Source organism: Anser brachyrhynchus (assembly GCF_964034855.1).
Source record: "Anser brachyrhynchus genome assembly, chromosome: 4".
NCBI classification, from domain to species: domain Eukaryota; kingdom Metazoa; phylum Chordata; class Aves; order Anseriformes; family Anatidae; genus Anser; species Anser brachyrhynchus.
In genome coordinates this window covers 39,809,318-39,829,229 of record NC_137698.1, presented here as the reverse complement: position 1 = coordinate 39,829,229, position 19,912 = coordinate 39,809,318, and the positions used below count along the sequence as shown (strand labels likewise).

At 33.0% G+C, this 19,912-nt stretch overlaps 2 protein-coding genes across 5 annotated transcripts in view; one reads left to right on the top strand and one right to left on the bottom strand.

Moving 5' to 3' along the window:
• Positions 1 to 19,912, top strand: part of LOC308194886 (uncharacterized protein) — a 705,306-nt gene that overhangs the window by 501,663 nt on the left and 183,731 nt on the right. The window lies entirely within an intron of this gene.
• LOC308194894 (uncharacterized protein) overlaps positions 10,065 to 19,912 on the bottom strand; it is a 293,597-nt gene continuing 283,749 nt past the window's right edge. For 2 of the 4 annotated variants that reach the window (XR_013951036.1, XR_013951037.1), the window contains 3 exons: positions 18,957 to 19,017; positions 16,109 to 16,187; positions 10,065 to 12,691 (listed from right to left, as the gene is read on the bottom strand). The gene's annotated coding sequence lies outside the window, so the exon portion shown is untranslated. The remainder of the gene's footprint in view (positions 12,692 to 16,108; positions 16,188 to 18,956; positions 19,018 to 19,912) is intronic. The other 2 variants (XR_013951035.1, XR_013951038.1) reach the window with 2 other exon arrangements.

Below are 19,912 nucleotides of genomic sequence, written 5' to 3'. Positions count from 1 at the left end.
ATTTAATTTCATGCCCAGCTCCAGAATGCCAAGATAATGTAGCTGTTGTGAATGCCTGAAAATACTGTCCTGTCTTTATGTGACAAATTGCTGGGCAAAATATGTCCACGTCTTCATACTAGCAGCAAGCAATGGTGCTCACTTTCCTTCAGTCCAAAGGTTCATTTCGCTTATTATTTCCAACTGGGCATAATAGACTTTCCAAGATGATTTTTCTTCAAAACTGACTGCTCTCTGACTTGGTCAATTAAACAAATCATCTGTGTAATCATTTGTCTTGGGCTATCGTAGCAAAAAAATGATGCTGGATTCCATACTCGCAGAGAGAATTCTTTTCCATATCGGGAGTTTTCTTCATTGCTGAAGATGGAAATGGGTTGTTAAGAATAAATTACATTATTTATATCAGAGCTACAATTCCTCATACACATCAATTTTACTAGCTAAAATAAAAAGTCACTTCTCATCCATATCCCTATTGTAATGCTTAAAATATTGCTACATATTATGACACCAAAGAAGAAAAATGCTACTAAACAGTGCTACATGCTCTTTTGTTTTGTATCTAAACTGTCATCCACTCCATGTTCTCAATTACACCTGAAGTTAGCACCTGAAATCTCCATTGAGAGCAATGGTCCTGTACGTTAGAATATACAAAAGCAGGGATATGCCTCAGAAAACATACAGTAGACATCAAACCACGAAGGTAAATAGTATTAATGTAAGTTTTCAGATTTCTAATGAAATTCTATCTGTTTGCAGTTCTAATTGAAGTTGGAGTCTCCCTTTCCAAAGGAGATCACACACATATGGGATAATGAAAGGGCTCTTTTTCCAGGAAGAGTTGTATATGCCTTAACTTTTCAGACTTTTCCAGCAATCTCTCATTATACATATGCATTTGGCTTTCACAGTAGCTATATGACTACAGAACTTTTGAAATAATATTTTAAAATGTCTTTGTTCACTTAACTGTTAGCTCTTTAAGGCCAATATCTTGTCTACTTTGCCACAAGAGGGATTTAATGCTTTTTTTTTTTTTTGGTCAACCTAAGTTCATATTGGATATACATTCTTCTTCAGCACTTGCTGATTCATAACTAATTCATCAAAATAATAGCAAGTCTTTCCTTCAAAGAATGCTTTCATCTCAAACATTTTTTTTCCTTCTTTATTCTGTCTGTTAAATTTAATTGCACTAATCTTACCATTATTGCAGATTTAGTTCAATAATTTCCTTGCTTAGTTGTCCTCTGCTATTTTCTCTCATATTTGCTAGTTTTCGCTTCCTCTTCTACAGAAGCAGAGACTCTACGATACTATTGTTAGATAACAGCCAGTCTTGAAAAATTCATGTCTTTGAAATCCCACTTTAGCCTATGTATTCCTGCTGTGGGTGGGATAACATTTGTGGTTTCCACATACCTCCAAGGCAACCTCTTTGTCAGCCTATATCCCTTTCAAAAATACAGAAGTCTGCAAGTGCCATCAAATTGAATTTATTTGATTTGGGAAGCCCTTTTTTTTCTTTTTTTTTTTTTTTTTAAGAATGATAGATCTTTCTGTTAAAGAATTGATGTGTACAATGATAGATCTTTCTGTTAAAGGATTGATGTGTACAACAGTCTCCTTAGTACAATATTCTTGATGTCTATATAAGAGTGAATGTTAAACTACTGAAAGAGCTCTAAATGCAGGATCTGAGTGTAAATTCCTACTAAGAAACTGATCAAAATTTCAAAAGATCCCAAGTTTTATTAACAGCAAATATCTTTGACTTTCAGGGAACAGAAGCTGTAGAGTTGCTCAGGTGCTTTTAAACACATTTCCTTGTACTCATTTCCTTGCAAAGAAAAAATAAATGATTTTTCTTAATTTTCTAAATTCCAGGAATGCTACCTGTTAAAGCAAAGCGTTGTCCATGCAACTTAGGAGAGCTTTAGTACTACTTAGTTTGTTGTAGCTGTTTCCAGGTACTCTAGTGAAACTGGTGGTTTGATATTTGAAAATCCTTAGGATTTATTACATTTACACACAGTAAAAATTGTATGATACTAATCTATTACTGAAATAAGTGCCTTAAAGACTGCTATAACACAAATCGTAGTGTTGACTAGCTAGAAATATTTTTTCTGGAAAAAAAAATTCAGTTCAAAAAAAGATAAATTACAGTTAGAGAAGCCTTAAAACGGTTTAATCCAATATAAATATGGCAGTCACACGGTTAGATCCCATCAAAACTCATAAAATAAATCCCTAAGGCTGAATATTTAATAATGCTGTACTTTAAAACTCGTAATTCCTGCTTACATTTTTCCCTATGCTTCTCCTGTGTAAAGCAGATTAACTCAAATTAAATTTCACACTAATCCATCTAACACTGAGTGTGTTTCATAAAGCTTTTCTGGGTTCAGACAATTCACAGAAATAGTAAAAGCTTTGCAATAGTAATTATACTGAATTTTACAGTATAAAGTGTGATATGGGCACTGAAGAAATTATGGAGAATTAAATATTTCATTTGCAAAAACTTAATTTGAGCAGCGTATGAGAATATACATTCAAATGTATTAGTAAGTAGCAACTTTGTAAATAACATTCACACAGAAGTGTAAAGACAGTATAGCCATTTTGCACAAAATTGTGCCATTTTAAGTACCTTCATAGTATTAATCTAATTCAAAATCTCATGCACTAAGCAAGTAGAAAAATTTTCTGATATGACATTTATGAAATTAATTATTAGAGTTTCTAGCAAGTAAATATTACCTAATGGAATTAGAATTAAATTGTATAAAATTATATAAACTGAAGAATTTATATTCTTGATTTTACCTTTTCTACTGTTTCTTAAGTTAAGGGCTATTGCTCTCAGATAGTTTGACACAGATGTTAAACATCAACAGGAGACATCTGAACTTTTCATTGGTCTTAATTTACTATATAAATCAATTAAACAATTTGAGGTAGAATAGTGATTGCAACTAGCAGAATAGAAAAGAGTGTTAGGAGAGAAGGAGATGATTAAGACATTATCCCTCTTGGAAACAGAAAGCTAAATATTGATTTTAGAACACTGATGGTTTAGTTGGAAGTTGGGTGTGAGGAAATTTATGGTATGCCAGAAAACTAATATATCTGCTGAGTCCGTGATTTATAATTCGTTAATCTCTCTTAGATTTATGACTCTAGGGTCAACTTCTGAAGGCAATTTTTAGGTTTCCCTTAGGAATATGGGCTGAGGGAATAGAGGAGGAAACAGTAACATTTGTAAAATAAATAAATAAATAAAAGAAATGCTACTGATTACAGGATTTTTTTTTCTTCTTTACTTAGCTTCTATAAGTGCTTTTTTTGTTGTTGTTTTTTAATTTGTGGTTGAATGACGCTACTCACAGAACTTGTGCTAGAACATTTGTTTCCCTGGGTAACATGAATTGCTTTCTGTTTGTATATAGGATATCTGTGATGTGTGGCATTTGCTGTACTGTTATGAGATTAATTGATTATCTTCAATTTGTTATTTTGGCAAGATGTCATGTTATGTCATACTGGGAATACATAGATGACAGAAGACTAGGAGAGCAGGAGTAAAACTTTTAGTGCAGTCTTCTAACCTTCTTTAAAATATATATATAATAAATATATATATAGTATATATATATATATTTTTCCCATAAAGGTTCCAATCAGCATGTTCATGTGAATGAAGTATTTTTGCTGAAGCAGTTAATGAAGAACATATTAGTACGTAGTATGTCTCCACTATTTAGAGACAATGCTGATTAATGAAAGTGAGAGTGAAGATGGGTCAGCGATCTATTTGGGCTAGACACTAAGAGTCAGTCTTCTGCACAAAATACACTTTGATGTTACTCTGGTGGAAGATGTTGGCCACCATAAAAGAGCAAGGAAAGTTCTAGATAATAGTTGTCTGGTACAGCATTCTCTTCAGCTGAAACTAGTAGTTACATATTTTGGAGAAACTCCAGTTTTCAAGATTGTGCATTTTGTTTTGGTACCCATTGCATTTGTTCATCACATCACTGTATGTATATTTAGATTGAATGAAAAAAAAGACAGCAAGCACATTCGGTAAACACTGCAACTTGTACTCACCTACATGAAAACATTCTAGACATTTTTAGTACACTTTCAGATCACTGTTAACTTGCAGAATACTATATAACAGCATGTGGTTGCATTGCAGACCTCAATAAGATGTTTGAGAACAGAGTACAAGATGTTTTTAATTTAAAAAAAAAAATGAAGGAGAAGTAAGTTTAGTATAGTATGGCACTTGCTGTTTGCCATCAATAAAATATATTGATGAACTTAGCATCTCTGAATGAGGGAAAGAACACCCCGGTAAGAAGCAAATACTTCTTAACTAAAGGATGTTATAACTCTTGAAAATATCTGAGAATAAATTAAGAGAAACTAAAAGCAAATTATACAGTGGCCAATCACTTCCCCTCCGCCCCCCCCCCCCCCTTTTTTTTTTTACAGTTACAATTTCACACAAGGTACGAAGATAAAAAGGAGTTTAAAAAGGTTTAAAAATACTTACAATATTGTTGAATGAGGAGAGAAGAGAGACAGTCCTGTTAAAAAGAATGCAGTATATGTAATATGCTTCAAACTTTATTCTAGCTTTTTAAAATTATTATTTATTTTTATTTTTTTTATTTCCCTTATAACATTGTTCTAATTTCTTTGGTCCAAAATTGCTCTGCTATGAATAAGAAACAGTCCACTGTATGCAGAGAGATGTTAGTAATTAACTGTAAAAAAATACTCAATAGCAAAAATCATTTGAAATAAGGTTTAATTTCACTGTAATGTATTTAAACAGGAATAAAAGCATGTTCATAATCTCTAACTATGCTGCCCCTTAAGGCTGCAGCATGCATTTCAGTTCATCCCCTATCATTACTACTTTAGTACAGACTGCTATTTTCCAGCAAAGGCTGACTGCACAGCTTTACAGGACTTTTATGAATGCCACAATATCCTCAAAAATTCCCTAAGCCAAAAGTTGCTCAGAAAATCAGCGTGCTTAATTATTTTTCTTTCTTTATCCACCTGGGAAATGATTCTTGTGATTGGACACCAATAAGACTATGTTACAAAAACGTATCTCTCCCTGTGTAATTTGGTACTGATAGCCCACACAGAGTAAGTGATTTATGGTTGTCTTTGTACATGAAAAAACAAAACCTGGGAAAATACTAATACATGCTAAATGTGGTACCTTCATTTATCATTGCTACAAGACAAGAGGCATAATAAATACCTTTTGAGATGGCATCCATACATACCACTTACCCATGTAAAAACACACACAGCTAGTATCAGTGATTTCTTCCACTGCGTCTAATACAAATGCTCCCTTGAACCATCATGAGGGGTTACCTCAAAACTGCATAAAATTCAATGTGCTATGAAATAAGTAGTGTAGTGAAAGCAAATGAACTGTTAAAATGCACAGACAATTATTGCTTCAGGCTAAAAGGGAGATCATTGGGCAGATACTTGAATGAAAGCACACTTTGTGACTACTCACTAGACAAACACTTTTTGGACTTAGTCAAATGTCTAAAGATAGCAATCTCTCAATCAGACTTAAACAAGGATCCCAAGGTCTACATTTACACAGAAGAGCAATTTGGGAAAAAGCTGAACACCTTCATTCCATGTGTAATTTCTACAGATAATAAACAAACAAACCAGCCAACACAATTTAACTCTGGTAGGAAATCACAAAAACATTGCTAAGGAAAGCATGTAGACATGCTTTCTCATTCCACTTCAAAAAAAATTAAGTAAAATTCTCTGAATGCATGTGCAAACCTCCACTTACTCTGAGGACTTTTTTCAGTAGATATTGCTAACTTAATTTAATGACCAATACCACATTCAATCGGGTTTACTTTACAGTGGCATTTAAGAAATCTTACTCCACCTCCAATTATGTTTCTAGTAAACAGCTGACGAAATTTCCTAAAATTACATGATTCAAAACAAAAATCTTATCACCAAATACATGTTCTAAATTTGCAAAAATAAAAGAGAAATCAAGTGTAATTCTTAAAGAATATAAGGAATATTAAAAAACTCTTCCGGTATCATCACATGCTAATATTCATAAGCTTAGGGGAGAAAAAATTAATTTGTTATAAGCACAAAATAGAATTTGAATTGAAATACTGAAGAACGGCTCCAGAATGCAAAATATAACCAGGAAATATCAATACACAATTAATTTGTGAAATAATTCACCTTCATATGAGGTGAAGGATTAGTAAAAGCTGTATATCAATAGATGCTGCTTAAAAAACCTTTTTAAATTATCCATAACTGCTACATATAAATAGAGATAATTTATTTCATACGTAAAAACATAGCTATCTCAAATGTTTACATCAAGAACATCATGTATCAGAAATATTTTGTTTAAAGAAAGAAGAGAACAGGAAAGAAAATATTTCATTGAATAACGTGGGATGTATCTGAAAGCTACTTAATCAAGATGACATGAGTTGTTATTAAAGTCTTCAAGGGAAAATAATTTTTCTGAAACCTAGAAATCCAGACTCAGAAATTCAAGTGTGTTTTGAAATTAATTAGATCAGCTTGAAATGAAAGGGGATGGCTAGTAGAAATTAGCAGATATTTCTGGTAGCTCAAGACATAGAAAGAATTGTACTTTGTAATTAGCAGATTCTTGAGCTTGCTTTCTTGGATTATTTGCCACCAGCACAGCTTTCTCATAAATCTGAAACCAATTTGCAAATGTCACTAATTCAAAAACATATTTCTAATACAATGACATCTTTACTATGAAAAATTATGATGAAAATACTAGCATTTCTAGCATTTCATTCACTAGTTTAACAGAGCACTGTCTTTGTTACGGATTTCTTTCCTCTTGTCCTGAGGTGTTCTTTGATTTTTGTTTTGGAAAGTTTGTTTAAAAATGTTTCATGGTGAAGGAGCAAATCTAAATCTCATTAAAGACACACCGATAATGACAGATCAGTACGTAGTAACAGCACATTTCAAAATCTACTGTGTATATTTTGTGTAAAATTGTTACCTCTAATACTTTTAGCACGTTAGAAGAAATTATTTTGGATACTTATTTAGAGGGATTCACACAGAAGTTGGTGGGCCTTTTCACTGACAGAAAAAGTTAGAAAATGTGTAAAAAGACACCACCACCCATTTCCTAGTAGGACTGGTGGAGGTTGCATCTGCTTAAACATATGTACTGTAATATGGCATTATTTTGAGGAAATGGAATTACAACCTAGCCTTGAACATGATGTTTCCAATCCTTAAGCCCTAGAGGCTTGTTTTTTTGTTTGTTTTGTTTTATTTTGTTTTTGCTTTTTGTTTTGTTTTTAACTATTATTTTTCAGCTGCAAAATTTTGTACATGTGAAGTACGATATAGGACAAAATGACTTCAGTGTCTTTGATTTCTAGTGTTTCTAAGCTGTAATTATGAAGCAGATACTGATACTAATTTTGAAGAGCTTTGCCTGCATTCATTGTAGCTGTCACAGTGATCTCTAAGAGCCATAGGCTTTATTGGCTGACAGGCTGTAGGTAGAAACTGAGAGAGCACAAAGAACTGTTGCCCTCTGTCCTTCTCCCATTCAGCTTTTTCACGTACCTTCTGCTATGCTCTGTGACAGCACCAGTATGGGTCTCTGATAAGCACAGTTAATCCCAAAGGAATGAGAGAGATGAAAGAGCCTGCAAGTCTCTGTGGCTTTGCAATGATATATAAAGCAAGCAGGCAAGATCAAAGAGAAAATGAGCACTTTTCATAAAATCATTGTGAATTCTGCAATGTGGCATGGGAATTTTCTTGTTCAGAAAGCTTCTGTAGTGTTATACTACCCTGTATCACCTATAGTATGTACAAGTTATTAGTACCCTTGGTAAGCCTTAGCAAGCAAGTACGTGAGGAAATGCCAGACTCCTCCAATGGGATACTGCACAGAAAATTACTGTTACTTTGATAATAACATTTTTCTTCTGGGGAAATATTTTATTTCTTTCTTTTCTCAAGCAAGTGATCACAGCTCTCCAAGGTCAAAAAATAGGTTGCGAATATTGCCAACTGCTAGATGCCAGCAGTCAGCATCAGCTCAGATTCCCTTGAGTCATCAGCAATTCAGTTCCTCAAACAATGTAGGGAATGAGAGCAGGCTTTAATTACTGGCTTCAGGTATTTACACTAGACAGGAACTGTCTATTTAGTTGCTGACTGCAGTTGCTCTCCTCTAAATAAAGTAGGAGGAAGAGAAAGAAGAGATTGGAAGGTGTTCCTCTCAAATGCAGGAGAATGAGAACAGAAAACAAGCAAAAAATAAAGCTGCCTGCAACCTACCTCCAGAGAAGCTGAGCTGCTACCAGCTCACAAGGTTGCTAAATGATGAGTCAAGACTAGCTCTGTGTTCTGAAAGTGTTTAAGAAACATATATATTTCAGTTTATATCTAATAGCCATGCTCCTACTGTTTCTTATAAAGAATATGAGACCATCGTATCTTATAAAAGAATGTTGTCTTCATAACATGCCATGACAAGTAGAATTTGCAGAAGTCTATTGTAAATGTTTATTTCATTATGCTTTGCTCATCAATGTTTATAGTTTTATTGAGCTATGGGAGTAGGTCATCTGGCTTTTTGTCTTCATTATTGACAGTAATAAGCATTCACTTTATCAAAGAGTGAAAATAATGTATGTGATGAACAATAAGTTTCTGCTAAAAATGCAACTCTTACTTGCTGTTTCTATATTATTACTTTCCCAAACTGCAAACAACATCAGTCATTGAAGACAAACTGCTGTGCCATGACAGAAAATATATGCTTGCCTTCCAGTCATGTTTTCTTCTTTTATAATGGACATTATTCATAATGGAAATAGTAAATCTTAATGACTGGTTTCAGGAAATTTGGCATCAGACAAGTTTGTATTTTAGTGAATGTTTTAAGAATTGTTTTTTAGAAAAATTCGTATAGGAAATCAGACTTCATGAAAATGATTCACCCATATAGATTCGCAAGCTATTTAGTGATGATCATTTTGATCATAAAGTTTGACCTCATATACACCACAAGCTGCTGAATTTCTCCATTACTGAATTACAAATTTGAAGTATTGGATAGATATATCTGTATGGTTAAATCAAGACAATGGTATGCTAGTTCTTTATTTTAAAGTTGAAGCAAGTCAAATTCATTCATGGCATTCATTATTCGTTTCTGTACATGCATACCAGCCTAGTAACCATTCTATTTTCTTACCTACTTAACCATCACAACACTGCAAATGTTTTTTTTTTTCCTACTAAAAAAAATAGAAACTAAAGAGTGTTTCTTGTCAAGTATCCTTACTTTAGTTCCTTACACATTTTCACATTTCTTTTCTTAACCAGTAGATATAGATCTTGGAACTGAAATTATGTCACAGTTTCTTCTCATAATGATTTACTGTGTGGATTTCCAAGTTTCAATTGTCTTAGCCGTAATATCAAAATGGAAGCTCATATCTTTAAAAAAAAAAATTATCTAGTAAATTCCAGATTCTTATCTAGACTTATTATACAGCAGGCTTATTGGTAGGACTTGGTGGTGGGACTGTAGAAGTATGCAGTAGTTTTGAAGTGATTAAAAAAAATATAAAGACCACTTAAAACTGTGTTTAGATTTTTCCCCAGAAGGGCTTTTTAATCTAATACTCCTCCTCTTATTAATTATTGAACTAAATAGACTGCAAGTATCAGATTGGAAACTATGACATTTCTGCCACAAATAATTATTGATAGCCAGTGATAAAGAAGTATTCTTCCTAACATATTTAATAATTAATAAAAACTAAATTTTGAACTATATAATAACAAAATAGACAAGTATAATGTCCTCAAAATTACCCCTCCCCCCCCCAAAAAAAAAAAATTACCCATGGAAAACTGATACAGTACAACAGCTGCAGCCTGGAGAAGGATATTCTTAAGATTAGGGAAATGTTAGTAATCAAAGAAAAAAAGAGAAGAAGGGCTACTACAAAATATTTCATATGTGCCTAGTTTCTGTAACATCTGTAGCATCTGTAACATCTTTAAATTGGGCTTCGGTTTCTTACATAGCTTTATTAGGAGAGTTACACACCTCAAAGCAGAATTAACAAGACTGAACACAGTATGTTGCCAAACATAACACACCAGTATAAAGGGGTAGTTTAAAATGAATCCCAGAATCTTCCAGATACACAAGCCTCTGTTATACAGAGATGCCTTCAAAATCTTGAAGGTTCATAGCTGGAATTTGCTGAACCTGGCATAGGAACAGATGATTTATTTCAATGTGTCAGTTACACACACACACACATATATCCAACAGTTTTACAGTTAAAGCACTTTGAAGTTGTTTGGAAACCACAGTTCAATTCTTCTCTCTAAGAGAATATAAAACCTTTTACCTTCTACAAACAGTGCACATACTCCATGGTGGGCACCAGGAGTGAGATGAACTCAGCCTATCCTCCTGAAGATTTTCTGCTTTGCGCTAAGATATCTTTTTGTCCAGGATTAGCATTGCCAAGATCTGCAGTGAGGTGCTCCTCAGAGAAGGTAGACTGCTGTACCTATTCAAGAGGATATCTATGAATAATTTTCCCACAATATTCAAATGGGATTTCTGAATATTTAATAGGTAGTATTTAAGAAACAGACAAAGTAATACAATTAGTATTAACAAATTTGATTTATACATTAGAGTAAGCAACCCCTTCTCCCTTCATCACTCCATTCTTCACTTCTTGCTTTTGAAAATATTTGCCTTATATTCTTGGTAACAGTCAAATTAATAAGTTTAATTCCATATGATTATTTCCAATATGATATAGGTTTATTTTGTATAACGTTTTTTGTCAGCACGGGAGAAAGAGGATTAATTAATTGAACAATACCAAGTTAACAGTGGTATACTATGGTGCAGAGTTCTACTTCATGCTATACTTACATCCCAGCTTTTGTGAATTTACTTACATGGCAATTCTCACTGAACAGCTGAAGAAATGATTTCTTGCTTTCTACAAATAAAGAGAAGCAACTAGAAGATAAAAATAGTTAATAATGTGGCCTTGAGAGAAATGAATTGTTAGTATGACGATCTCTTTATTGAAATCTAAATTCAATGAAAAATGGAGAGGACATATACCCTCATCATTTATCTAAGAATTCTCAGAAATTACAGCACAACAGCATATAGAAGAGAAATAGCATTCAGAAGAATAATTTTACCTTGATAGTTCTACTGAAAGTTTATTCTTCATGATATAGGTGAATAAATTAAATGCCAATTCAATTAGCTATAGTCTGTGAAAGCAGTTATCTTTCAAGTGCACTTAAGATTTGAGCACATTAAGGTGGTTTCAAAAAATTTAGCTACTGGATGAAAACCAATAGAAATTTAAAATAAATATATATATAAAAAAAGAGTCATCAGTCACTTCTTGAGTCAAAACAAAAGTTGTATCATGTTCAGATTTGTAAGCAGTGATTTTACCCATGCTGAAGTGCAATGTGGGCAAGATTCACCATCATTTTTTTTTTTCTCAGCCCTGTAGATTATTTTGTCATTTTAGATATCTGATGCTATGTAACCAATTTCTGGAGGCATTCCAATAGCCTGAACATGAATCAAGATTCCAAAAAGGGAACTAAAACACATGAGAAGACATCTGGAACATAATTTTCAACTTAGAAAATACAGAACTGTTTGCTATTCTTTTCTCCATTTTTGACAGGTAATAATGCAGAAAAATAATTTAGAACTAGTCATGATACCTGGCTTCTGAACACACATTTTAAGCATTAACATTATTTGACATATGCTGGTTGTTAATATACATTTTCCTTACTGTGAAAATGAAATCTGTTGTGTTTCAAATATTTATACATTCAGCACTTCTGTATGTGAATTTGCCATTTCAAGACCACTTTTTTATATCCTACTGTAAGATTTCATAGACCAAATTCCTTCAATTCAGTAAACTACCATTTGATGAAAATTCTTCTACTGAAATGAGCAGAAAATATTTGCCTACAGGGTTCTTGTTTTGTTTTTCTTTAATATAAGCACATCTAGTATTTAATTACAAGACAGTTGTAAGTTTGGATGAGTATTATATAATGCCTCTTGCATTTCTATGAGAAATACGTCTGGAGTGAAAATAATAATCTGTCCAAAATATCAATGATCAATCACAGTTTTAAGTAGAATTTTATTTTCAAGTAGAAACATGTATTAAGATGCCAACATGTACAAAGATGAACACAACACCATTACTTAGTGGCAACATAACCTTGTGAAGAAACAAGAAAAATTCTTTTCCTTTTTGTCAGAAAATGAGCATAGGTTGCATAGATTTTTGTAGATTTTGTTAGTAAATTGCTAATACTAAATACAAACCATAACAACAACCCGAAAAACCTCACAGCATTATTTGCATTTCCAGTAGTGTATATACATCACCTGAATATGAGCTTTCTGTGGCAGATTTGAAATGCTCCTCTTAAGCAAAGGTCTTGCAGTGCTTAACAGTACTGAAAAGCTTTCAGGACTGTAGAGAATACTTTTAGAGTACACTCATTCCCATCAAGAACTCTAGAAAACAAAAATTAATTTTGAAAAGAGAGCTCAAAAACTCCTCCCCTAAATCAGGGAATAAAACAGCAAAATAATCAGCAGGCAGCCAAATCACTCATTGTTTTTATCACCAGAAGAGCAGAGGGAGCCTGAGGGATTACTGGTGATCACTTCATACTTGGCAGAACAGTAGAGAACTTCACCCAGTTTTCTGTTCAGCAAGAAAATTGTGTTTTGTAGTTTGACAACTTCCTTGCTTACTACCTCAGAGCAAACTCTTCCATGTCAAAATATCTGCATGTGCTAGAAATGAAAGAGCAGAGGTAGCTTGGTGCTAACAGTGTAAGCACAAAAATTCATAGTTTAGCATTGGGATTTCTTCATTGTTGCTGGTTTTCCTTTTTATAAACATCACCTATGGATATCTGCATATGGATAGGCTTTGGGCCACAGCATGACATTTTAGAAAGTGCTTGTGTGATGTCCAGTGGTGATTATTGTGTGGAAAATGGCATCAAACACAACCTGTTGACATGCTGAAGCTGCCCTTTGAAAGAAAGTCTCATCCTAAGTGAAGTACCCTCAGCTGAGGATCCAAATCTTCCATTTCTTCCTTTTCCAAGAACCACAAATAAAAACAAACTCCCTACCTTCATAACCCCTGTTTAAGCCCTACTTTGTGAAGCCCTTCATATTCTTTGTGAATACAAAGAACAGCTTCAAGGAATGATACCTACATTTCTCTTTAGAGATATGCAAGTGAAGCAAGTGAATGATGAAAAAAAAAAAGTACTTAATTTAATTAAATCCTCCAAATTTAGCTTTACTGAGATGACTTAGTCTAGATGGGGGAAAACAATACTAATAATTCACATTGAATGGATTTGAATGTAGGAAGGATGCATATTTCATAGCCCCTATGAAGATTACACATATATATATATTTACATACACATAATACAGTAATGACAAATGACAAACTGTCATCAATACATTCTTTGGCGCTTGGAAAGAGCTTGATTCCTTATGCAAATCACTATGATCAATTCTTAACAGGAAAAGTGAGAGAAGAAAGGAACAGACAAACACTGACAAGTGCTATTAACAGGTGTCTAACAACTAAAGTGGCAAGACAAATGATGATTTGTCTTTCAAACGGCTTTAAGAGTCTGAGTTTTTACAGTTTGCATAAATTCTAGAACAGAAATAAATTCACACATATCAGTTGTTAATAAGCAATGTTTAAAACCAATAAATTCACGGAATAATATATTTTTAGCTATTGTTTATAAATGGAGGACATAAAGGTAACATTATAGAAAAACAAAGGAGTTGCTATGGTGCTGACATGTTAAATGAAGTTTATAGTTTTTAATAAAATATGGTTCATTTGTTTAAAAATCAAAATGTAAGAAAAATACAAAAGTGTAAAAATCATTTATGCCTGACACAATGTAAAAAATAAAAGCACACTTTAGTGGACACATTAATTTCTACATTAGTGTAGAAATTTTGTTTTTACTTGGATAGAATGTTAGCTTTAATTTTGATTTTTTTTTTCAGAATCTTTTCGTGACTCTGACAGTTGAATTATCATATTCACAGAGAATTATCATTGTTTTATCTGAAACTTTTTCACCAAACTCCAAGGCAGTACTGACTTCCAAAAATTTATGCGTGCATGTTTAACTATACTGGCAGTATTGGCTATGCAAAAGTAACAGCCCTCTCCATAGGAGTCTCTGTTCCACCACACTGTGCATCATAAAGTGAAGCCAAAGTGCATAAGCTTAATGGAGAGGAAAGACAATCCTGTGCTAATCTTTTCCTCTTTCTCAGTGTGTAACTATCAACAGTCCTCATGTAAGAAAAAGGGACTGATGTCAGTGCTGTAAGATTAACTTAGTCATACCTTCATGTGACATAGTTCTGTGAATAATTTATGTATCAGACACAGTTCTTGGAGATGTTAATCTTTCACAGAGCAGTCGTCAGAGCCCAGACGGAGGCCGCAATCACCATCTCATGAGCTGTGTGGCACAGCTGCCCTACTGAAACCACAGAAAACAAGGCAAGGAGCTGGCTTCACTGCCAGCATTTTTCTGGCAAGGGAAAGTGGAGAAGGCTGAGAGCTGTATTTAAGGCAAAGTTTTCCCCAGTTTTGGCCTGAGTTCTGCACAATCTGCCTGTTTCCTGTAGGTCTCTGTTCACAGCACAGTTTAGATGCTGTTACCCTCCTTCCACCACAACAAAGCAATTACGTACAATAAATCATAGAAGAATAGTTAAAATCAGCTGTCAGCTTCATTTTAGGAATATCACTGAATCAACAGAGCTACAATTTATGTTAATGTTTTGTCCATGGAACTTTTTGGAGAAACTTTACATCTTTCTTGTATTTTCATCTAAAAATGCAAAATCAGACCTAGTGCAATTTAGTGAAAAAGTAACATTCAAAAATGAATATATATATATATATACACACATACATATATACACATATATATATATATATATATATATATATATATATAAAATCCAGGACAGCTTTCATCAGTTAATAATTTCTGTAAAGTGAAAGAAATTCCAAGGCTTAAGGAACCGTGGAAAGGATAATACTTGTCACACTTCAATGGAAGGATTTTCAAGCAACAAGCCATCTAAAAATCAGTAATAGCACAATGTTACCTAATACTCATATTATCCTAGCGATGCTATATACTTGTTACACAGATATTTAATCACACATCCCTTGAGTCATCTTCCAAGGAAATATTTTGCATACTTCTATGACATGAAGCAAAAAACACATAACAAATATGCAAGAAAGACATGATACCAGGATGCAATGCTTGCATTTAGCAAGCTAATATAGGATCATTAGACTTCTGGCCTTGAAAAAGAAAAGAGAATAAATATTCTTCACTTATTCTTAAATACCAGCTTTTAGATTAGGAGATCATACTGAGTGTTTTTATGATATGGGGAGGTTATAGCCATACTAATTTAGAAAAAAAAAATCATTTAAGTAATTATAACAGAACTATTCAAAATTGTTGCAATTATATGATTAGTCTTTGCTGCAAAAATGATGATACTAAAAGTGATGAAAAAATTTGAAATTAAGACAAGTGAGGAAAAGAAAATCAAGCCTGAAAATACTCTAAATGAATAGGGAAAATGATTAAATAAGGTGACAGAATGAGAGTACTAGCTTAATGAAGTACAGCAAGCTTGCAATCATCTTTCTCTTACCTACAAGAGCACCTTGATTTATGTTATCAAAACAGTGATGTATTTTTGTGCTCCAGTTCAGAAATACAATGTCACAGGAAAGTGACTTTTATAAAGCAGGAACAGGGAGGAGATGTCAAGGCATTATCCTTAACTATCACTCTTCTTTTCTTTAAATTCAAAAAACTCATCCACACTTACCTAAACAAAGCTGTGAAAGTTATTCCAAGTTATCCTTGAAGTTATCCCAACTGAGCATTATCAGAGACTGAACCAGAAGCTGTGTAATTAAAACACTCTTAATTAGACACCTTCTTAGTGAAATTGGAGGACTTGTTCTGGAACACACATATGCTAATCCTTACCAAAGCACAGGCTAGAACAAAACATCTAAAATCAAACTATTTTCTTGCTGTCAATGAATATTTGGGAAAACTACTAGGAAAACATTCTAAATTTTGTAATTATAAATAAAGTAGGGATTAATTATTACTATTACTGGATATACCACTGGTTTAGGTAATGATAGTGTTCATGACATTCTTAAAGGCTACAACCTTGTCAATATCCCATACAGACTACCAGTTATGCCATCTACTGAGATATGTTACAGATTTTTGCATAAAAGTACTAATTTAGGTAGTACGCATATATATTGTGAAAAACAGAGCAAGAATTTCAGAGTTCAGGAAAGGTAAAATTTTCACCGTGTTCAGTTCAGTCCTTTGGTGAATAAGTGTTATGACAAAGACATTTCTTCTTACCTGGTGTATTGGGTGTATATTGCAAGGTTTTGATCACAGGGGCTGCAGGGGCAGCCTCTGTGAGAAGAGACTAGGGGCTGATCCCACCACAGACATCCCTGCAGCCCCTCAGCTGTCAAAAACTTGCTGCTTGCTTTACTCAATATACCTGGATGGAATGTTTTTTTATTTTATTTATTTTACCTTTTATAGTCTTAGCAGCTAAGTATTCTGATTTAAGATCGAGATTTCAGGGATGAATATTCACTAATAAAAAAATAATCAATACAAAATTATATATGCCATTTAAATGTTCTGTAGAAGCACAATTCTGATGGAGAGCAAATTAGAATTATATTTCATACATCCTCTAAAGACAGATCACTATTCTCTAAAACATCACCTTGCACATTGTCTCATTAACATGTCTTTATGTCTTTTCATCATCATACTGCACACATTACACATCTGTTCACCTGAGCTTGTTATACACATGAACACATTAGACATACACTTTTCAAGGACAAACCCATATGCATTTTTTACCCAAAAAACAACCCCCAGAGAATTCATAATAGTCAGGGCAGTCTTGAACAGCTTAGTCATTTACTTAGTATCCAAAAACCCTTCGGGATCAGTTGTGGATCCATAACTTTCTGGAAACTTTGCTGTGGATTCACACTGATCCAAGAATCTTCCTTTTATTTTCACAAAAATCCCTTATATATATGATGTAAAATAATTGTTATTTCTTTATTATGCAAAAAAGTCTATACTGCATCAATACACACTATTCTTGAACTCTAACAGTTTAATACTCTCGATAACCAGTTTTATATTTTTCAGTGCAGTATTTTTATCTTAAATGTTTGCCTGTATATGTCAACAACTTCATTGATAAAGTTTTGAAGACAGTGTGTTTCTACCAAAAAAGCTACAGATCCATTTTCATCATTGCAGTTTAACGCATGTCTATATGCAGTGCATAACACTTGGCAGTGACTGCTAAGTCCGTTAGCCTTTCAAATTTCCCCTTGTCAGAGTAACCGTTCTGAAACAGTAAGCACAAAAACTTTTTTTTAAACACAAAAACTTTTTTTATTATTTAATTTTCTTTACTGTGAATGTTCTACAGACATTAGATTTTGGAGAAATGAAAGTCGTATTGTGAATATTAAAAAAAAGTCATTGCAGTTTATGATAAATCATCGGGATTAACAGTGCATTTTTTAAATTTGTATGCTTCTCAAAGTTTGTAAACCTACAGAAGGACAGGGTAAATCCATAATTTAGAAAATACAGAAATATGATATCTGGTGCCTATGTTACTTGTTACCTCTTACTGCCAATATCATTACTGGACAGTGGACATACTACTTCATGCCTGAGCACTGTTAGACTGAGTCTGAAGAACATGTCCTTTCAAGCATGCACTTTGATGTAATTTATGCCTTGTATCTTAATCATAGCAGAAATAATACTCAACAGACCCTAACTGAAGTCACAACACCTACACTTTTTATACCAGAACAAACTTTCCATTGTATTTTAAATTTAATATTTATTATTTCTAGCTGCTTTCACGATACTCTGTGGTATGTTTCATAGAAGTTCTAGGTGAATATTAGACGTGGAGATATTTTCTAAAATACATGGTTTTATGCATTCTTACATGCTATTCATTATCTTCTTACACTTCATGGTAGACTGCCACTTCCTTGTGTTTCATAATAGGCTGAGATTAAGTATCAGAAGCTACACTGAGTCCATTATTGGGAGAGACAGATTATACTAAAATTGATGCTCCTTGCTCAACCTCTTAATGTAAATAACTAAACCCAGAAACATTATCACTAGCATGGTGCATTATGTTTAGTACACATTCACAGGAATTGAACGTGGGACTGGGAGAAAAAAAAAAGGCTATAGAAGAACTATAGGCAGTAATGATCAACTAATGAGAGAAGAAAACTAGAGCTCTGGTTGCAAATATCAACACTATCAATCTGAAGGTAATAACAAATAGATTTTCTTCCTAGTTTGTAAAGGTAGACATGGTCAATATACACTGTATATGACTTTTTTTTTCTTACCCACATTAAAAAACATTCCAATTTGTGGACCAAGTTCCATTCCTGTTTAATTTCTATGTCAGCTCTTTTGGAATACATTTATGAATGGGGTCATGGCTAATCTGTTTAGATTCCCCTATTTAGACTATAATTCTGTAATATATAAATATTAAACACCAAAGCATTTTGCAACATGAGAAAGATACAGGGAAATTAATATACTAATTAAACTACCTAATTTAATGAGGGATGACAATTCTGGGTGATCACAAGAGCAGTAGTCCTTGTAGGATTCCTGTGGAGAAAAATAGAAATTCTTAAAGTATGCAGGAGATTACACGGAGGAGGTGGGAAAACAGAGCTTCTAAGCTTTATCACACAACTTTCAGATCAGACAAGTGAAAAAAAGTAAAATTGACTCTGAAGTTATGTGACAACTGTCAAAATATGACTTTGCAGCTTTAAGGTAAATAGATCCTACATAGATATATATATACACTTATCTATAGATACAGTATTAAGATGCGGACATATACAAACAATACTTTTGAATTCAACAATACTTTTATCCAAAACTACTTTTAATATATCCACTTTTATAAAACATTTTTAATAAATATATTTTGATCATCTTTAAAGCATGAAATAATAATATGTATTCTATCAGGTTTTGGTTATCAGATAAAAATATATTAAGCCCTCCAAAACTCTCAAAAAAGGGTTGATATTTTTATTGATTGACAATTTATCTCTGCAGAAGATATATTGTTCTAGTTTGCTGTTTTATATATTTCATAAGTAATTTGTAGCAAAATTTCAAAAACTTTTTTAACCAAGAATTAAAATGTATTAATTACAAGCAATTATATCCAAGTTACCAAGGTCATAACACTTTTGCTCAGACTGTACTTCATTAAAAAATGGTGAAATCAATGTTTCATATAATTAGGTCATTTCATTTAGAACCTTTTTTTTCCAAAGGAAAAATAAAATAATAAAAATAAAATAGAATACAGATATCTGGCAGATATGTTGGATGCCAAGCCAATATTTTCAAAACAGTTTGCTTCAAAAGCAATTTGATATGGAGAACTTCAACTCCAGGTTTTATGTCACTAGGAACTGAAGAATGATTTTTAAAGTGTTAATTTCCTTTTCGAGTGGAACATGATGCTCCTGCCATACAACTT